Genomic DNA, 22,305 nt, shown 5'->3' with positions numbered 1-22,305 from the left:
CATCCCCATATTTACTTTGCATATGTGTGTATATACATATGTGTATGTAAATATATACATGCATGTACATATATAGGAAATTACATGGCACAGTGGATACAATTAAACTGTATTCAGAAAGTCCTGGGTTCAAATCCTGCCTCAGATACCTCCTAACTGTATAACTGTGAGCAAAACACTTATTCTGTCTACCTCAGTTTTCTCATCTGTAAAACAGGAATAAACAGCTAAGTGAAGCAATGGATAGAGCACTGGGGTTGAAGTTAGGAAGATTCACCATCCTGAGTTCATATGTGGCCTTAGTCACTTATTAGCTGTGTGATCCTTGTTATAGTAGAAATGACAGAAAAATAAATTCATTTAAGTGTGGTAAAAGCTGGTTTAAAGAGGCTAGCATGATCACATGCTAGGAACTCTAAGACAGGAGATTCTGGAATGTGGAAGGAGAGATTTTGAAGGAGCAACTACCAGTGGTGCTCTTCCAATCTTGGAGCTAAGAGAAGAAGAAGTTTATCTCTGTTGATCCTTTTTCTACCAGCCTGCGAGCAAGAGAAGGGAAACCTTTTGATTTTCTTTGGGAATACTTTTTCTCACCAGAAGAAACCATCCTGAAGAAGATCCTACAGACTCTCAACCCTAACAAAGAACATCATGGTCCAGAGCCAGTTGTTGGTGTGAGGTTTGAGGGTCAAACCTCAGACCTGGCCCAGAGGGGTGGAATTCCAACATCCAGAGTTCATCCTTTTCATCCTGAAACCTGTCACATCCTGATAAACCAACCAGGGAGGATTTACAGTGTCAGGAAGAATAGAGAGGGCTTTGGGAGTATTAGCCAAAAGGAGGAAGGGTTTGTAGGGAGCCTCAAGAAACAGAAGTGTTCACCTCATGGTGGATTTAAAGAGAAGTGGGAAGTGAGAGAATTAGTGACTAGAGCATCCTCAATCCTAAATCCTCCCTCCCTACCTCTTATTTACCAATAAACCTGTTAATGTTTACAACAACTACTTGGAGGACTTAATTGCAGCTGGCCCAGTGAAGTAAGGCACAGACTGCTTTACTGCACTATAAGGGAACTGAAGTATCATCCACACACCTCAGTGTACCCTACTATTTCAATCCACTATTTCACCCTGGACAAATCACTTAATCCTGTTTACTTCAGTTTCCTCATCAGCAAAATAAGCTAGAGAAGAAAATGACAAACCATTACAGTGTCTTTTCCAAGAAAACCCTACCTGGAGTGACAAACTCTCAGACATACCTGCACTGAACAACAATGACAAAAATAGACTATAGATAATAATAGTATCTGCTTCCTAGGGTTGATGCAAGGATCAAATTAATTAACGTGCATAAATACTTTATGAACTATAATGTGCTAAATAAATGCTATAAGATTTGATGTGTGACATATGATCTATTATAAAAGTATGAGTGTGTGCATAGATATTTTTAAATTTTACTTCTCTGTGAACAGGTTTGTTTTTTTTTTCATGCCAATAAAATCTAAGTTCCTTGAGTCAGATTTTTTTTTTGTTATTATATCCACATTGCCTAGTACATAGTGGGAGCATAATAGATACTTGCCAAATTGAATTTATCTTAACTGTCCACAATTTATATTTTTCAAAACAAGGCATGCCCTTTTATCTTCATTCTTAGTCCAAGTTCACCCTAGCCTTGTCCTTATTGACTTTAATCTTGTGTCTCTCCAGTATGAAAAGTCTTAATCTATTTTTTCTCTTGACAGTTCTATTTTCATTATGCTCTTATTGGAGGGCGAAGAGTGCAGCAGTATGGGCCAGATTAACAAGTGACCTAAGGATAAAGGTGTCAAAGTCAAGATTCAAAAGGGTAATGAGTGAACTATTGTGAGGGGAGAGCCAGAAGTTCAGAAAGAGTGTTACGAGAGACTAAAATCAGAATGTTGAGAATAAAACATTAGAGGCTGGGGGGGGGGGGCAGTTAGCTATAGCCAATTTGCCTTCCACAAACCTCCCTCCTCATCCAATTGAAGGTCACTGGGCTGAGACATAAGGCAGCATGCACTTCTTTATGTATTCCAACTGCTTCTGTATTCATTTCAAGTTATTGATTTAAAGTTCAGATCTTAGTAACCTCAAAGTCAAGAACAAAAGAAAGCAAGATGCTGAGGCCCACCCCACCTCCTGGTGGTACTTAGATTTTAAATTTCAGAGACCTAGAATCAAGACATTTTCTAAGAGGTGATTAAATGGTTACTTCTCTTAAAGCACAAACCCCCAGGTTAATGAATGCTGGGTCAAAGACTGTGGGATTTTATAGGAGGACAGAACCTTGGAGAGCAGCTTCTGCATTCCTTTAATTGTACTGGAAAACAAAGTGAAGTGAAGAAACTTGGACAAAACTGTATGATATACCTATCTCTTCAATTTCTTTCTACTTCAGGTAAATTCTCCCAATGAATTACTTTTTAAAATACATATACATACACTTACATATGCTTATACACAATATTTATTATTCTACTAATATGTATTTACAGAAATAGTGATGATTTCTATTGCTTTTTAACTTTCTACATGCATATGGGCTTTTAGGTTACAAAGACCTTTGATTTTAATTTTCACATCAATGACAAAACCGGAACAGTCTCACTACTTCTACTGTACAAATAGTAGGACTAGCTAGGTAGCACAGTGGAAATGAGCCAGGCCTGAAGTCAGAGGACTCTGGTCTCAGATACTTCCTAGCTGTGCAACCCTGAGTAAGTCACTCAACTCCCATTGCCTAGCCCTGGCTGCTCTTCTGTCTTGGAACTGATACTAAGACAGATGGTAAGAATTTTTTTTTAAATAGTACAACCATGGTAAAAAGACATTAGGGGACTTGCCCAAGTGGTGACCACAAAACAAAACTGAAAACACATTGACTGCTTCTTGACAACAAATGTGAAAAAAAGACTATCTACCAATCATTACCACTTTACCCCTTAGTGACTAGAAAAGAAGATCATATAGTGTGATAACACTAAAAATATTTCCAAATCAAATGAGTGAATGAGCTTGGGAATTCCCCAAAATGGACTATGATCAGAAAGGAGTGTGCTCAGCCATAGCAATCTAGATTTATTAACAACTGCTTCCCCACCCCTATCCATATTTTCTTCCCATCTCCTATACTCCAATAATAGTGTCTTACCCTTCCATCCTTCCTTTCCTTTCCTTTCAAACCTCACTTAACAATCCAAACTCTGAGGTTGAAATTTGTTTTGCTAATGACTAATCACCCCCTAAAACTGATCTTCCTCTTATTTCTAACTTCTTCCAGGTCCCTCTGGTTTCCCAGCCTGGTTGAAAGTATTTCTACTTGAGTGTGTATGTTCTACCCTCCTTTGTCTAGTTTATGAAACTAAAGTTTCCATGATCACTCCCCCTACTTTTCCACCCATATTTATACTGTCTTTTTCTTGAACACCAGATTATGTGAGACAGTAAGTTCTCTTTCTTCTCTAGTATATTTCCTTTTCTTTCTTTTCTTAAGATAATCAGGACATAATAAAACTACTCCTAAAGCTTCTGTCTTATTTAATTCACTCTATGAGCCTTGATGATATCATGCTTCTAAGGAATTGTTTCTTCTCCAATTATTAGAATGTAAACACATTACCTTTGTATAATCCCTTTGAGTTATTCATATGTATTTACTTTTTTATGTATCTCAACTTGGGTGTTTACATTTCAGAGTTTCTATTTAGCTTAGGTTTTTTCATCACTAAAGCTTGGAAGGCTCCTACTTCATTAAAGATGCAATTTTTTTCTTCTCTAGGATTAAACTCAGTACTGTTGGGTTATTCTTGGTTGTAAGTTACTCTTTTTCCTTTTGAACTATCATGTTCTAAACTCTCTCATCCTTCAAATTGGTAACTGACAAATTTTGTGTGATATTGATGTGTCTTGAACCTTTCTTCCTGGTACTTGAAATATTTTTTCTTTGACTAAGAAGTTCTTGACTTGACTATGACATTCCTTGGAATTTTCGTTTTAAAGTTTCTTTTATAAGGTGACCAGTGAATTCTATTTTCATTTTGTACTATGATTCTGGGTCTAAGCAATTTTCAATGATTTCTCAAAATATGGGATACAAGCTTTTAGGGGGTCATGATTTTCAGGGACTCTGGTGCCAAACCCTGAGTTAATAAACACAGACCACTATATTAAAATAGGACAGTTTTGGATTTAATAAACAAGGGAAGGTGAAAGGGGGATTTGGGATAATTTAAACTAATGTTAATCTACCTATACCCACCAGATCTAAAAATCCCTTCACAGGGATTTCTTCTTAGTAAACATCCCTCCCTAACCCCAAATCTCCAATCCCTGATCTTTAACTATAACCCTCAACTAAACCTCCCTTTGTTGGATTTAAGGAAAGGGTTTGTGTAAGGCTTTTGCTAGGGCCAGGGAAGGTCTTAGATCCAAAAAGGATCCAGACTCAATCTCACAATCTCTGCAGATGGATCAAGTTCACCAGGAGCTGCCTTGAAGAAATACAGCAATCAGGAATCAGGAAAGGACAGGATTAGCCACTAAGGAAAGCTGTAGCCAACACCTCCAGAGATTCTCCAGAGAGCCAACTAACAGCCTTGGTCCCAGCCTAACCTTCCTTCAAAGTCCCAGAATCTTCCTGCTGGTCTCATGCCACTTCTCTCTGCAAACTTCAACACTTTCCTTACAACAGTTCTTATTTCACCAAGTCTATTAATCACTCAGTTGATAAGCAGTTCTTAAGCACTTACTATGTGTTAGGCTCTATGCTAATCACTAGAGATAAAAAAGAAAAGCAAAAACCAGTCTTTCAGGAGAGTCAACATGCAAACAACCATATAAAAACTAAAAATATATACAGTGTAAATTGAGTGTAGTCAACACAGGTAAAGTGTTAGAATTAAGGAAAATTGGGAAAGGCTTCCTATAGAAAATAAAATTTTAGGCTTCCGGTTAAGATGGCAGCTTAGAGAAAGCTAAAGCTCAGATCTCCGGAAAACCCTTCCCGACCGATCTCAAACTATAAGCTCCTAAGGTGCCGAAATTCAAAACGATCAACAGCACAGACCCTGGGAACCCTCTTCCTGGACCTGGACCCGGTTCAAAAGGTACGGCTCCCCTCAAAAGCCAGAACCCGAGATCCCTCGGACCTCAGGGGTAGGAGCGCAGAGTCCAAGGCTCCCGGAAGCCACAGCCCGGCTGGGCTCAGAGAGCAGGGTCCTCGGAACAACAACCCTCAGGGCCTTCTACCCAAACAGTCCCAGGTGAAAGTTACTGCCTGGGGCTTCCGCTGCAGAGAGCTGGTCGAAACAACAGCAACCCTCAGGGCGGGCAAGACAGCCTCACAGGCTGGATCCTGCTATCCAAGTCTCAGTGAAAGTCCTTGCCCTCGAGCTTGGGAAAGCTGCAGCCCATCCCCCCGCAGGCCAACGAAACAGCCTCACAGCCAGCGATTCTGAAGGCAACTTCCTGAAAGCGAGCCGGGGGGAGAGTGTGGCCTCGTGGTCTGACCCTTCCATTCCAGTTCCAGTGAGGCATATTCAGTTTAACCCAGGGAAAGCTCATAGAACCAACATCTGCCCAGGACTAAAGCCTCAGATCACCAGACAGAGATAAGAAAAGCTAATCCTCCACATTCAGAGATGACAAACTCCACAGAAGCACAGAAGCCCCAAAATACCAAGAAAAATAAGAAGAAAGGGGCGACTTTGGACACATTCTATGGAGCCAAAATACAAAATACAGAGCAGATAGAAGAAGATATAAAAGAAAATTCTCCAAAATCTTCCAAAGGAAATAGAAACTCTCCACAAACCCATGAAGAATTCGAATCAGAAATGACCAAAAAGATGGAAGCCCTCTGGGAGGAAAAGTGGGAAATAATGCAAAAGAAATTCATGCATCTACAAAACCGGTTTGACCAAACTGTAAAAGAAAACCAGGCTTTAAAGCAAGAACTAATAAAGCAAAGCCAAAACACCAAGAAATTAGAAGAGAACATAAAATACCTCACCGACAAGGTGATAGATCTGGAAAATAGAGGGAGAAGAGAAAATTTAAGAATAATTGGACTCCCAGAAAAGCCAGAAATAAACACCAAACTGGACATGGTGATACAAGATATAATCAAAGAAAATTGCCCAGAGATTCTAGAACAAGGGGGCAATACAGCCACTGACAGAGCTCACAGAACACCTTCTACACTAAACCCCCAAAAGACAACTCCCAGGAATGTAATTGCCAAATTCCAAAGCTATCAAACAAAAGAAAAAATCCTACAGGAAGCCAGAAAAAGACAATTTAGATATAAAGGAATGCCAATCAGGGTCACACAAGACCTTGCAAGTTCTACTCTGAATGATCGTAAGGCATGGAACATGATCTTCAGAAAGGCAAGAGAGCTGGGTCTCCAACCAAGAATCAGCTACCCAGCAAAACTGACTATATACTTCCAGGGGAAAGTATGGGCATTCAACAAAATAGAAGACTTCCAACTTTTTGCAAAGAAAAGACCAGAGCTCTGTGGAAAGTTTGATACCAAAAATCAAAGAGCAAGGAATACCTGAAAAGGTAAATATTAAGGAAAGGGGAAAAATGTTATCTTTTTCTTTTACTCAAACTCTCTTCTATAAGGACTACATTTATATCAATCTATGTATACTAACATGTGGGGAAAATGTAATGTATAAATAGGGGGTAAAGAAAGACCAAATAGAATAATGGTTCTCACACAAAGATTCACATGGGAAGGGGAGGGGAAGAAAACTCCTATAAGAAGGAGAGGAAGAGGGGGGGGGGTTACTTAAACCTCAATCTCAGGGAAATCAACTCTGAGAGGGAAAAACATCCAGATCCATTGGGATCTTGAATTCTATCTTACCCAACAAGGGTAAGGAGAAGGGAAAACCAAGGGGGGGAGGGGGAGAGGGAGAACAAAAAGGGAGGGAAAGAGAGGGGGGAGGGGGAGGGAAGAAAAAGGGAGGGACTAAAAAGGGAAACATCAAGGGAGGGGACAAGGGGCACTGATTCAAAGTAAATCACTGGACTAAAAGGTAGAGCCGAAGAAGAAAAGGTTAGAATTAGGGAAGGCAATCAAAATGCCAGGGAGTCCACAAATGACAATCATAACTTTGAATGTGAATGGGATGAACTCACCCATAAAACGTAGACGAATAGCAGAATGGATTAGAATCCAAAACCCTACCATATGTTGTCTTCAAGAAACACACATGAGGCGGGTTGACACCCACAAGGTCAGAATTAAAGGATGGAGTAAGACCTTCTGGGCCTCAACGGATAGAAAGAAGGCAGGAGTGGTAATCATGATATCTGATAAAGCCAATGCAAAAATAGACCTGATCAAAAGGGATAGGGAAGGTAATTATATTTTGTTAAAAGGGACTCTAGACAACGAGGAAATATCATTAATCAACATGTATGCACCAAATAATATAGCACCCAAATTTCTAATGGAGAAACTAGGAGAATTGAAGGAAGAAATAGACAATAAAACCATACTAGTGGGAGACTTAAACCAACCATTATCAAATTTAGATAAATCAAATCAAAAAATAAATAAGAAAGAGGTAAAAGAAGTGAATGAAATCTTAGAAAAATTAGAATTAATAGACATATGGAGAAAAATAAATAGGGATAAAAAGGAATACACCTTCTTCTCAGCACCACATGGCACATTCACAAAAATTGACCAAACATTAGGTCACAGAAACATAGCACACAAATGCAAAAAAGCAGAAATAATGAATGCAGCCTTTTCAGATCACAAGGCAATAAAAATAATGATTAGTAATGGTAAATGGAAAACCAAATCTAAAACCAATTGGAAATTAAACAATATGATACTCCAAAACCGTTTAGTTAAAGAAGAAATCATAGAAACAATTAATAATTTCATCAAGGAAAATGACAATGGCGAAACATCCTTTCAAACCTTTTGGGATGCAGCCAAAGCGGTAATCAGAGGCAAATTCATATCCCTGAAAGCTTATATTAACAAACAAGGGAGAGCAGAGATCAATCAATTGGAAATGCAATTGAAAAAACTCGAAAGCGATCAAATTAAAAACCCCCAGCAGAAAACCAAATTAGAAATCCTAAAAATTAAGGGAGAAATTAATAAAATAGAAAGTGATAGAACTATTGATTTAATAAATAAGACAAGAAGCTGGTACTTTGAAAAAACAAACAAAATAGACAAAGTACTGGTCAATCTAATTAAAAAAAGGAAGGAAGAAAAGCAAATTCACAGCATTAAAGATGAAAAGGGGGACAGCACCTCCAATGAGGAGGAAATTAAGGCAATCATTAGAAATTACTTTGCCCAATTATATGGCAATAAATACACCAATTTAGGAGAAATGGATGAATATATACAAAAATACAAACTGCCTAGACTAACAGAAGAGGAAATAGAATTCTTAAATAATCCCATATCAGAAATTGAAATCCAACAAGCCATCAAAGAACTTCCTAAGAAAAAATCCCCAGGGCCTGATGGATTCACCTGTGAATTCTATCAAACATTCAGAGAACAGTTAATCCCAATACTATACAAACTATTTGACATAATAAGCAAAGAGGGAGTTCTACCAAACTCCTTTTACGACACAAACATGGTACTGATTCCAAAACCAGGCAGGTCAAAAACAGAGAAAGAAAACTATAGGCCAATCTCCCTAATGAATATAGATGCAAAAATCTTAAATAGGATACTAGCAAAAAGACTCCAGCAAGTGATCAGAAGGATCATTCACCATGATCAAGTAGGATTCATACCAGGGATGCAGGGCTGGTTCAACATTAGGAAAACCATCCACATAATTGACCACATCAACAAGCAAACTAGCAAGAACCACATGATTATCTCAATAGATGCAGAAAAAGCTTTTGATAAAATACAACACCCATTCCTATTAAAAACACTAGAAAGCATAGGAATAGAAGGGTCATTCCTAAAAATAATAAACAGTATATATCTAAAACCATCAGCTAATATCATCTGCAATGGGGATAAACTAGATGCATTCCCAATAAGATCAGGAGTGAAACAAGGATGCCCATTATCACCTCTACTATTTGACATTGTACTAGAAACACTAGCAGTAGCAATTAGAGAAGATAAAGGAATTGAAGGCATCAAAATAGGCAAGGAGGAGACCAAGTTATCACTCTTTGCGGATGACATGATGGTCTACTTAAAGAATCCTAGAGATTCAACCAAAAAGCTAATTGAAATAATCAACAACTTTAGCAAAGTTGCAGGATACAAAATAAACCCACATAAATCATCAGCTTTTCTATATATCTCCAACACAGCTCAGCAGCAAGAACTAGAAAGAGAAATCCCATTCAAAATCACCTTAGACAAAATAAAATACCTAGGAATCTATCTCCCAAGACAAACACAGGAACTATATGAACACAACTACAAAACACTCGCCACACAACTAAAACTAGACCTGAACAAATGGAAAAACATTAACTGCTCATGGATAGGACGAGCCAATATAATAAAAATGACCATCCTACCCAAACTTATTTATCTATTTAGTGCCATACCCATTGAACTACCAAAATACTTCTTCACTGATTTAGAAAAAACCATAACAAAGTTCATTTGGAAGAACAAAAGATCAAGGATATCCAGGGAAATAATGAAAAAAAAAACACATACGATGGGGGCCTTGCAGTCCCTGACCTAAAACTATATTACAAAGCAGCAGTCATCAAAACAATTTGGTACTGGCTAAGAAACAGAAAGGAAGATCAGTGGAATAGACTGGGGGAAAGCGACCTCAGCAAGACAGTATACGATAAACCCAAAGATCCCAGCTTTTGGGACAAAAATCCACTATTCGATAAAAACTGCTGGGAAAATTGGAAGACAGTGTGGGAGAGACTAGGAATAGATCAACACCTCACACCCTACACCAAGATAAATTCAAAATGAGTGAGTGACTTAAACATAAAGAAGGAAACCATAAGTAAATTGGGTAAACACAGAATAGTATACATGTCAGACCTTTGGGAGGGGAAAGGCTTTAAAACCAAGCAAGATATAGAAAGAATCACAAAATGTAAAATAAATAATTTTGACTACATCAAACTAAAAAGCTTTTGTACAAACAAAACCAATATAACTAAAATCAGAAGGGAAACAACAAATTGGGAAAAAATCTTCATAGAAACCTCTGACAAAGGTTTAATTACTCATATTTATAATGAGCTAAATCAATTGTACAAAAAATCAAGCCATTCTCCAATTGATAAATGGGCAAGGGAAATGGATAGGCAGTTCTCAGATAAAGAAATCAAAACTATTAACAAGCACATGAAGAAGTGCTTTACATCTCTTATAATCAGAGAGATGCAAATCAAAACAACTCTGAGGTATCACCTCACACCTAGCAGATTGGCTAACATGACAGCAAAGGAAAGTAATGAATGCTGGAGGGGATGTGGCAAAGTAGGGACATTAATTCATTGCTGGTGGAGTTGTGAATTGATCCAACCATTCTGGAGGGCAATTTGGAACTATGCCCAAAGGGCGACAAAAGAATATCTACCCTTTGACCCAGCCATAGCACTGCTGGGTCTGTACCCCAAAGAGATAATGGACACAAAGACCTGTACAAAAATATTCATAGCTGCGCTCTTTGTGGTGGCCCAAAACTGGAAAACGAGGGGATGCCCATCTATTGGGGAATGGCTGAACAAACTGTGGTATATGTTGGTGATGGAGTACTATTGTGCTAAAAGGAATAATAAAGTGGAGAAGTTCCATGGAGACTGGAACAACCTCCAGGAAGTGATGCAGAGCGAGAGGAGCAGAACCAGGAGAACATTGTACACAGAGACTAATACACTGTGGTATAATCGAACGTAATGGACTTCTCCATTAGTGGCGGTGTAATGTCCCTGAACAACTTGCAGGGATCCAGGAGAAAAAAACACCATTCATAAGCAAAGGATAAACTATGGGAGTGGAAACACCGAGGAAAAGCAACTGCCTGAATACAGAGGTTGAGGGGACATGACAGAGGATAGACTCTAAATGAACACTCTAATGCAAATACTATCAACAAAGCAATGGGTTCAAATAAAGAAAACATCTAATGCCCAGTGGACTTACGCGTCGGCTATGGGGTGTGGGGGGAGGAAAAGAAAATGATCTATGTCTTTAACGAATAATGCTTGGAAATGATCAAATAAAATATATTTAAAAAAAATAAAATAAAATAAAATTTTAGCTGGGTCTTGGAGGAAGCCAGAGAAATCAGGAGATAGAGGTAAAGAGAGAGAGAATTCCAGCAGCAGGGACAGCCAGTGAAAATACCCAGAGTTAGGAGATGGAGTGTCTTTTTTGTAAGAAACCAAAAGGAAGCCAGTATTAATGAATCACAGGGTACTGGCAGGAAAAGGGAGGTCAGGGTGGCAAGGGAGAAGGATAAGGTGTATGAGAATGAAAATTATTTCATATATGAATTAGACTAGCTGGACATTGAAATCCCTTCTAACTTTCAAATTGTGTTATTCCACAATTCTATGTCATCAAATTCAATGTTTTTGTGGCCACTAGAGACCACAGTGGCTATGTTGGCCTGTGTAAACTGTTTGATAGAAGTGACTATGACTATCAGTGGTGCCATTGTCATAGCCAAGCTCTCTGTCATCCTCAGGGGATGTGGCACATGGGGAGAAGGTAGAGAGGATGGATACAATCCTCCACAGTGTTCTGCAAGATTACTTAGCCTGATCTCTGTTCCTGGGATACTATTAACATCTCAAATCTTCTAACTATGAAGGTGATGATTATGATGATGATGGAATCTAGTAATTAATGGACTTGAGGATATTCTGTCATTCTAGGCAATTTTGCTAGGGCTATCTTTGATAATCTCTCCAAAACCTACAGCTTACTGACAACCCCTCCCTATGAAAACAGACTGTGACTGACCACTAACTCACCCAGTCAAGAATTCTTTGACCAACTTACAAATGGTCCATATAAAAGTGCCTGTGCAAAGAATAACTATTAAAGTAGCTGCTGTGACTAGTATATGAAACTTTATGAAACTTTTTAGTAAGCAAAGAATAAATGAATCATGCCTAATTTTTTTTTTTTGCTAAATAAAAAACTTTTACAGGCAACCCAACAACTATCTTTAACTGTGAAATGAAAAAGAGATTCGGTTTGTTCCACTTAACCAGAGAGTAGACTCCAGTGCAATGAATTAAAGTTCCAAAGTGGCAAATTTAGGTTTGCTGTAAGGAAAAACTTCCCCCACAACTGTAACTATCTAAAAATGGAATGGAATTCCTTAGGAGGCAGTGGGATCCTCCTCACTCAAGGGACCATCTTTCAGGTAGAGTAGGTGGCTTGTGAGACTCCTTCTAACACCAAGATTCTGTGACTCATTCTACAACATTCAGGAACTTCACAGGAGAACAAAGAAATGCTAACAATACCTAGTAAATGAGCACAAATCAATAAAAGGGAAAATAGAGTATGGCCAGGCCAGCTTTAATACAGCAGTCCCAACAGTCCCTTCAAATCCAAAGTCCACTAACAAATAGACAGCATGCCCTAGAAATTTACAAGGACAATTTCTAAGTAAGCCACAAAGAGCCTTATGACTATAGCTCAAATAGCTTCTCTTCTCTAGTAGATACAGACACAGAAAGAATTGTTCCAGTGACCTAAACATATTGTTCTAAATTGGTCTATGAGCTTGCTGTACTTACCAATCACAGACTATAAAGGAAAGCTAGTCTCCCTGATGGAAAAGGGTAAAAGGAATTTCAGAATGCCTCTATAATTTCTTGAATGGAAAAAGATAACTATTTTCTGGGGGGTGGGGGGGTAAAAGAGAAGGAAGTATAGGACAAAGAATGGAAGATTCAAAGGAAGGAAAAAAGGAAGGAAAAAGAAAACAAACATTTATTAAGCACTTACTATGCATTAGACACTGTACTAAGCACTTTACAAATATCTCATTTGATAGTTATAATAATCCTGGGAAGTAATTGGTATTGGTATCCCCATTTTATAGATGAAGAAACTGAGGCAGGCATATGTTGACAATTTAACACTTATCTGTGCTGCCTTTTTTTTCCATAGGTAGCAGAAAATCAGTCTTGGATTTTAAGAGGAAAGTTGCATAAAATATTTGAAAAGAGCCCATTCTCTGAACCTCATTCTTTGAACTGGAAACAAAGACTAATGCTCATCTATCAGCAAACTACTTAAGATAAGAGAGACCTGTACTCTTGGGGGGGGGGGGTACAGGGAGGAATCAGACACCTTGTGGCTTCCCTGGAAGATGCTGGTCTCCTGTCCCACATGACTCCAGGCTTCTGATCCAAACTGAGGATAGAGTCCACAAAATCAGAAATTCAGAAAAGTGATGTCACTGAAAATCTGGGTGCAGGAAGGAAGTAGGTCTCTTTAGCTAGGATTTTCAGAGTGAAACAGCATTCCTGGGAACAGCTCCAGAGCCTGGTGGAGGTTTGGTAAGGGAATGGCAACCACACATGGCCATAGACCTTTTCTTTCTCTGACCACTCCTTTAACTTAACTTAATTTATAGTAAATAACTATAAATTAAGATACAGTCTCCAGAGAATTTTAATCTTAACACTTGCTCAGAGTTATACATTGAGTAAATGTCTAAGGCAGGATTTGAACTGAGATGTTACTGGCTCTAGACCCTTGCTGACTCAAAAAAGAAAAAAATCATTCAGAAAAGCAACTAGGAAAAAAAATATTCTGAGTGCAACTAAAATCTATATCAAAAGACTGGCACACAGAAGACCATGACAAAGCAATGAAAGAAGAAGTGATTGTTCCAGTGCTATTTCCACAGAAATAAATTTGGATGTTCTGAAGAAGAAGCTGCATCCCACACCCTAGAGCCTAAACTTCAGAAAATATTGATTCAATTTTAAAAACCTGTCTTAATTGCCTGACTATGTGCACAACATTGGACTAGTTGCTGGAGTATAAAGAAAATCAAAACCCGTCACTGAGGATCCAATATTCTACTAAAAGGAAATAAAATGTGCATGCTTGAACATGTCAAGAAATCCATGATTTTAGGGGTTAGTTGGGTAGCTCAGTGGATTGAGCGTCAGGCCTAGAGATGGGATGTCCTAGGTTCAAATCTGGCCTCAGCCACTTCCTAGCTGTGTGACCCTGGGCAAGTCACTTAACCCCCATTGCCTAGCCCTTACCACTCTTCTGCCTTGGAGCCAATACACAGTATTGACTCCAAGATGGAAGGTAAGGGTTTAAAAAAAAAAAGAAAGAAATCCATGATTTTACTGATGAAGGTCATCCTTTCAAAGATTACAGATACACATTAAGCTCTTTCTGGGTCTTTTGTCTGCCCATCATGAACAAAGGAGCTCTCTCATCCTGAAATTCAAGGCATCAAAGGCTACAGAAATTTCATATATTTTCCAATTATGCATCTTATTAAAAAAGAGCTAGGGAATAGCCAAGTGGCTTAGTGGATTGAGAGCCAGGTCCAAAGAATGAAGGTCCTGGCTTCAAATAGGCCTCAGACACTTCCTAGCTGTGTGATCTTGGGCAAGTCACTTACTTACCACCCCCCCACTGCCTAGCCCTTACCACTTTTTTGCCTTAGAACCAATAAATAGTATCAATTCTAAGATGGAAGGTAAGAGTTTAAAAAAAAAAAAGCTAAATTTCCTCATCAAAAAAAGAGATCTGTGCTCAAGCATAGATTGGAACTGATGACCTCTGAGGCTCCTGCTAGTTGTTAGACTTGCATGAGCCTGTGCCTTCAGTTTTTTTTTATAAGGAACCATCATGAATGGAGTAAAAGGTCCAGGAAAATTACACTGCATAACCATTATTCTATTCCTACCTGCAACATTTTTATAGAGGTGAGAGTCATTGTCACACAAACACCTTTTGATCAATTACTATGGGCAAGGCACTGTGCTGTGTTATTTTAGGGACACAAATAGAAAGATATGACTCCACTTTTCAATTTCAGTCATTACCATTAGCACTTAGATAGCCCTTTAAAGAATTTTTTACATAGCACAATTTTATATAGCACAAGAAGAATTTTTAAGCACCAATTTACACATGCGCTGATTTAAACATACACCTGCTTTCCTCCTCTTTCAAATGGAAAACCTCCTCTGAAAGTTAATGTACAGTTCGTGTCTCACCCTTCATTCAACTACTTAAGTGTTGCTTTGAAAAGAGAATGAGGCTCATTTGAAAGAGATGGCTTATTCTTAAATATTACTGACATTAATTTTAGGCACACATCATATATCAGTGTGATTGCAATGAGATTCCTTCATATCACTGCACTGTTATGGGACAATATATTCCAGGGAAATTTGTCTAAATGCTTAAGTTCTTTCAATACAAAAATTCCCTAGCACAGAGAGTCATTATAAATGGAATTCTATCATTCTTCTCAGTTACAAAGTGCTGGTGGCTATTACCACAGCCAATTTGAGTATTTCCTGAAATGCCCTCAATAAATTCTTCTATGTCAGAAACTATTAGGCTGCTTACACCAGGAAAGTACAGACATGAAACTCCAAAAGCCTCCATTTTCCTTCCTCTTCTTAGAGGGGAAAAGGTGGTTATGTAAATAAATACAGCATTTTTATTACACCTCTAGGTCATGAGGCAAAAAATTACAGTAATTTTTCAACTACTGAACCTTCCAGGCCACCTTCAATGGCAGCCAGAAAATGAATAATTATACTAACATGACCTAAAGGGGACAAGGGCATGTGTGACTGTTAGAGGAAAGATAGGTTTTCTGAAAAACGCCACATCACAGCTACACTGAATCAATGGATGCTCAATGTGACATGGCAGGAAAAAAAACAAATGCAAATTTTGTCTATAACATTGCATTAATAGAAGCACAAGTTCAGAATAAGGAAGGATCTGGTCCCATTAGATGCTCCCCTAATTAGACCTCTTCAAGAGTGTCATGTTCAATTCAGGGCACAACTTTTAGGAAGGATAATAGTTATTGGGAGAGAGGAGAGGTCAGAGACCAGGATTATGAGTGACTTTGAGGTTATTCCACATAAGAAGTTATTGAAAGAACTTGGGATGCCTAGTCTAGAGAGGTGGCACATCACAGTAGAATATGGGATGGATTTTACATAAAAAAGAACCTGGGCTCAGACCTATGTGACATTAGACAAATTATTTAAATCCTCTGGGCCTCTGTGCTTGATCCATAAAATGAAAGTGGCCATTAAGGTTGCTTTGAGCTCTTAGTCTCTGAGATGAGAGAACTCAGGAGAAACACAGACAATAATAGTCAATAAACAATTATTAAGTGCCTACTATGTATCAAGCATTGTAAGCATAGTAGCAGTCTTTAAGTATTTAAAGGAAAGTAATGTCAAAGAGGGATTAGAGTAGTTTTTCTTGACCCTAAAGCAATTAGGACCAATGGCTGGAAAAGTATAGATGTAACAATTAAAATATTCAAGAGACTGGTACAGGAATAAGAATATCAATTTATGGATTGTGCTAGCATACAACAAAGAGATTGATAGGCCAGTAGCCCCCTTGATGACTAAATACCCTTAAGGACCTTTAGGTGGATCTATAAATCCATTTTGGGAGCTCATTCCGCCCTCCCTAGGAAATCCCAAGACATCTCTTATTGGTGAACAGTTAGTGAGGACATTGTACATTAAGACTTTCAGGCAAGAAGAGCCTTTGTTGATTAACCAGGTTTTATAGGGGAGGGGGAGAACATTCCCAGGAATTCCTAAGAACAAAAAAAAAATGCAAAGGTCAATGGGCTGAATGGAGCTCCTTTGATAATCCAGGGCCCTGACAGAAATTAATATAGTCTATAAAAAATAAATTCTCACACAGAGAAGCATGGAAAAACTCAATATAAAGAAAAGCTTCATAACATTTAGAATTGTTCAAACATGAGATGGATTACTTCATAGATAGGGAGGTCCCCATCACCAAAAGTTTTCAAGAGGATGATAAACGACTCTTAGTTAGGGATATTATAAAGGAGATCCCTGCTTAAGTATGGGTTGCAATTGATGATCTCTGAGGCACTTTCTAGATTTCTTGTTAGATTTGCATTAACCTATGCCTTCAGTTTTATATATGGAGCTAGTATAAGTGAAATAAAAGATCCAAGAAAATTGTCCTGCAGAACCATTATACTGTTCCTACCCATAACATTTTTATAGAGGTGAGAGTCATTGCCACAGGAACGACACCTTTTGATCAATTACTATGTGCATGGCAGTGTGCTGTGTTATTTTAAGGATATAAATAGAGAGACATGGCTCCACCTTCAATGATACCATCAAGCGTTACCATTAGCAGTTACATAGGTTTACAAAGTACTTTTTATATATACATTTATTTCATTTGATCCTCACACCTTAAAGGTAGGTAATTGCAATATTATCCCTTTTTGAAAGATGAGGAACTGAAAGTTCTGGGCAGTTAAAGGATTTAGGCATGTTCACAGTTAATAAATCAAGGGACTTCTGTAGCAAACACAAATAAACTCAAATACATTAAGATTATATAACAGGTATGATAGAGTTACCCATCAAAACAAGGACTCTGAGAAGTCTATGAGGAAAGGTCATTATCAATTAGGAGATTTCAAAGAAGTATCATGGAAGAGGTAATATGGGTTTGGTATTCAAAAAACAGGCTGAAATTCTATGAGCAAAAGTGAGAAGGGCATTGCAAGCAAAGGGAACAGGATGCGCAAAATCAGAAAGGAATGAAAAATAAGTGGTATTTTTAGGAGGCAGAGAATAGTCTAGTTTAGTCAGAATGCAGAACACATAGAGAAGAGGAATATTAGAGAATGCTGGAAAAAGAAGACTGGTACCAGATTGTAGGTGATCTTGATTGACAGAGAAGATTGAACTTTACTTGAGAGGCAAAAGGAGCCACAGAAGATTTTTGAGCAAAAGAATGATGTAACCAGATCTATATGTAGGCAAGATTGGTTTGGAAGAAATATAAATGATAGATTGGAGTGTGGACAGAGGTCATACAGGAAGATCTGTGAGGAGGATACTGAAATATTTTAAATAGGCTGAAGCTATGGTCTAGGGTGGTAAAAATGAGACAAAAAAAAAGGAAGAGTCATGAGGAAAGAATCTACAGGTCTTGCTAATTAACTAAATGAATAGAGGGAGTCACTATGGCCAAGTGCATGGAAGTATTTTTGCCTATCTCATCTAGCATTTCCTCCACAACAACCTAGAAAATGTGCCAGCTGAATTGATAGTTACAGTGAGTCATTTTACCAATGCAGGGAAACTTAGGAAGACAGGCAAAGATTTGCACGCACTTGCATTGGGGATGACCAGTGTGTCATAACAGCAGTGACAGAAATGGGAAGTGCTCCAGCACAGAGGGACAGAAAGTGAGCCAAACAGGGCATCAGAACAGGAAGCAACAGAGTAAAAATAATAGAAGGGTGGGGAAGAAGAATACACTAGGAGAAGGGGGAAGGGAGAGGAAGAATGGGGGAAATTATCTCACATAAGTGGGGCATTTAAGAAAGAGTTTATATGATGGAGGGAACAGTGAAGGGTAGTGGGAAACATCTGAATCTCTTTCACAACTAAACTAGTTCAAGATGGGAAGAATATACATGTACAAGCATGGGTATAGAAATTCACCCTACCCAACAGGGAAGTAGGAAAGAAAGGAATTGGGAGGGGGGGAGGGAAAGGATGAGGAGCAGGGGAAGAGAAATGAGAGGTAGGTAAATAAAGAGAAGCACTGATCAGAAGCAAAACAAACTTTTAGAGAGGGTATGGGTAAAAAGTGAAAGACAAATATAAGAGAATATGAGAGAAGGAAATATACAGTCAGCAATCATAACTGGGAATGGGAATGGGAAAAACTCATCAATAAAACAAAAAAGGACAAAATAGATTAGAAACCACAATCCAACAAAATGTCTATTCTGCTTTAGCTAAAGAAAAAAAAAGGCAGGAATGACAAGAATAACCCTAGACAAAACCAAAAAATAGACCTAATTAAAAGAGACAACAAGGAAATCTATATCTTACTAAAAGAAATACTGGGTATATTAGCACAAAATGGCATAATATCAAATTCTTAAAGGAAAGGTTATATGAGTTACAGGAGGAAATACAGCATAACTATGTTAGCAAAGGACCCCAGTTTATCTTTTGCAGATCTAGTTAAGTCTAAACATGATATAAATAATAAGTTAAGTGGATAAATAAAATTTTAGAAAAGTTAGATCTTATAAGCCTTTAAAGAAAACTAAAAGGGAACTAAAAGGAGTATACTGATTTCTTGACTGTACATATAATCTTCACAAAAAAAAATTGATCATATATTAAGGTTTAAGAACTTCACAAAAAATGAAGAAAAGCAGAAACATTAAATGCATCTTTATCTGATCATAATGTGATAAAAATTATATTCAAAGGGTCTTTGAAGCATAGATTAGAAATTAATTGAAAAAATAAATAACTTAAACCTAAAGAATGGGGGCATCAAAGAACAAATTATAGAAATAATCAATAATTTCATTAAATATGACAGCAATGAGACAACATACCAAAATTTATGAGATGCAGCCAAAATAATACTTACAAGAAAATTTCATCTCCCAAAATGTATACCTATAAAAGAGAAAAAGATCAGATGAAAAAACTTGAAATGCAATAACTAAAGAAAAATCAGAAAATAAACAAATTTTATAACCCTAATTAAATACCAAAATAGAAATTCTGAAAATCAAAGGAGAGATGAACAAAACTGAAAGCTTTTTAAAATTAAATAATAAAATAAAACTAGGAGCTGGTTTAAAAAATAAAATAAATAAGCCATTATATGAACTGATTTTTTACTGGAGAAAATCAACTATCAGTATCAAAAATACAAAAGGTGAAGTCCCAACCAATGAAGATGAAATAGAAATAATTGCTAGGAATTATTTTGCTCGACTACAAACTAATAAAATTAACAATCCAAATTAAATGGAAGAATATTTATAAAAATATATACTGCCAAGATTAATGGAACCACATATAGAATACTTAAATAACTCTATCTTAGAAAAATCAATTTAAAAAGTAAAAAACAAACTCCTTTTTAAAAAAAATTCTAAGACTAGCTGGATTTACATGTGAATTCTACCAAATATTTAAAGAATAATTAATTTCAATATTATATAAACTATTTGAAAAATATCTAAAGGAGGAGCTCTGTCAAAGTTCTTCTATGGCAAAAAATATGGTGGTGTTACAAACACCAGGGAGAGTCAAAACAAAAAAAAATAAAACTATAGACCAATTTCCCTCATGAATATAAAACAAAAAATTAAATACTAGCAAGGCAAATATCTATCACAAGGATCCTACACTATGACCAAATTAGATATATACTAGGAATGCATGGTTTGTTTAATATTAGGAAAATTATGAGCATAATTGACTCTATAACAACAACAAAAACAAAAAAAAATCACAGTTAACACTTAACAGGTGCAAAAAAGTGCTTTTGATAGAATACAACACTAATCCCTGTTAAAAAGGGAAAAAAAAAACCCTTTCTTAAAATGATGAGTAGTATCTGTCTCAAACCAAAGGCAAATAGTATCTGTAATAATGATAAAGCCAGAAAACCTTTCCAACAAGATCAGGAGTGAAGCAAGGATTGCTATTAACACCATTACTATTCCTTACCATACTAGATATGCTAGCTATAACAATAAGAAAAAGAAATGAAAAGAATAGGCTAGTGGCACAATCGATTGTAATGGACTTCTCTACTAGCAGCAATGCAATGATCCAAAACATTTTTGAGGGACTTATGAGAAAAAATGCTATCCACATCCAGAGAAAGAACTGTGGGAGCAGAAACACAGAAGAAAAATAACTGCTTGATCACATGGGTCAATGGAGATATGATTGGGGATGTAGACTCTAAACAATCACCCTAGTCCAAATGTCAATATTATGGAAATAGGTCTTGATCAATGACACTGTAAAACTCAGTGGAATTGAGTGTTGGCTGTGGGACGGGGATAGAAGAAGGGGAGGAAAACAACATGAATCATGTAACCATGGAAAAATTTTCTTAATTAATAAATTAAATCTAAAAAAAGAATAGGCTATGAGGAACCAAAACCAACTCTTTTTGCAGTTGATATGGTATTTTACTTAGAGAACCCTCAAAAGTCAACTAAAGAAACTAGCTGAAACAACTAACAACCTCAGTAAAGTTGCAAGATAAAAAAAACAAATACACACAAATCATCATCATTTTTGTATATTTTCCAAAAAATCCAAAAGAAGATAGAGAAATTCTTTTTAAAATAACCACTTATTATATAAAATGCTTGGGGATCTACCTGCCAAACCACTACAAAATTATATAAACACAATTACAAAACACTCTTTACACAAATAAAGACATCTAAATTATGGGGAAAATAATGATTGTTTATGGGTTGAGCCAGTATAACAGTTATCATAATACTAGCTAATTTAACTTACGTATTCAGTGCCATCTCAATCAAATTACTTTATAGAGCTAGAAAAAATCATAACAAAATTCACCTGGAGAAATCTATATACTACAAAGGTACAATTATCAAAACAATTTGGTAGTAGGTAAAAAATAGAGAGGTTGATCAGTGAAACAATTTGGGTACACAATAAACAGAAGAAAATGAGCATAATAATCTACTGTTTGACAGACCCAAAGAAGCTAGTTTGTTGAGGCAAGAACCAAGTATTTGGCAAAAACTGTTGGGAAAACGAGAAAGTAGTCTGATAGAAACTAAGCATAGAACAACATTTCACCCTGTGTACAAAAAGAAGCTGAAAATAAGTTCATGATTTATACAAAAAGGATATCATAAACAAATTAGTGGAACTTGGAAAAAATTATCTGTCAGATCTGTGGATAAGAGAAACATTCATGACCAAATAAAAGCTAGGAAAGATCACAGAATAATTTTGATTACATAAAATCTTAAAAATTTTGTGCAAACAAAATCAATGCAGCTAAAGTTAAAAGAAAACTGGGAACCTGGGGGGAAATCTTGGTATTCAGTTCTTCTGATAAATATTTCATTTTGGATACATATATAGGGCACTGAGCCAAATTTTTAAAAATAATTCAAAGGATATAAAGAGGCAGTTTTCAGAGGAAGAAATCTAAGCTAAAATTGGCCATATAAAAATGCTCTAA

General features: G+C 36.9%; 1 protein-coding gene across 6 annotated transcripts in view; it reads right to left on the bottom strand.

Annotated features, from left to right (window-relative positions):
• CSGALNACT1 (chondroitin sulfate N-acetylgalactosaminyltransferase 1) overlaps positions 1-22,305 on the bottom strand; it is a 455,619-nt gene that overhangs the window by 356,169 nt on the left and 77,145 nt on the right. For all 6 annotated transcript variants that reach the window (XM_007476430.2, XM_056813639.1, XM_007476427.2 and 3 more), the window contains one exon: positions 19,699-19,727. The gene's annotated coding sequence lies outside the window, so the exon portion shown is untranslated. The remainder of the gene's footprint in view (positions 1-19,698; positions 19,728-22,305) is intronic.

This window comes from Monodelphis domestica, chromosome 1 (assembly GCF_027887165.1).
Source record: "Monodelphis domestica isolate mMonDom1 chromosome 1, mMonDom1.pri, whole genome shotgun sequence".
Lineage (NCBI taxonomy): Eukaryota > Metazoa > Chordata > Mammalia > Didelphimorphia > Didelphidae > Monodelphis > Monodelphis domestica.
Note: the sequence above shows the minus strand (reverse complement) of the source record. Positions and strands in the feature narration are given on the sequence as shown.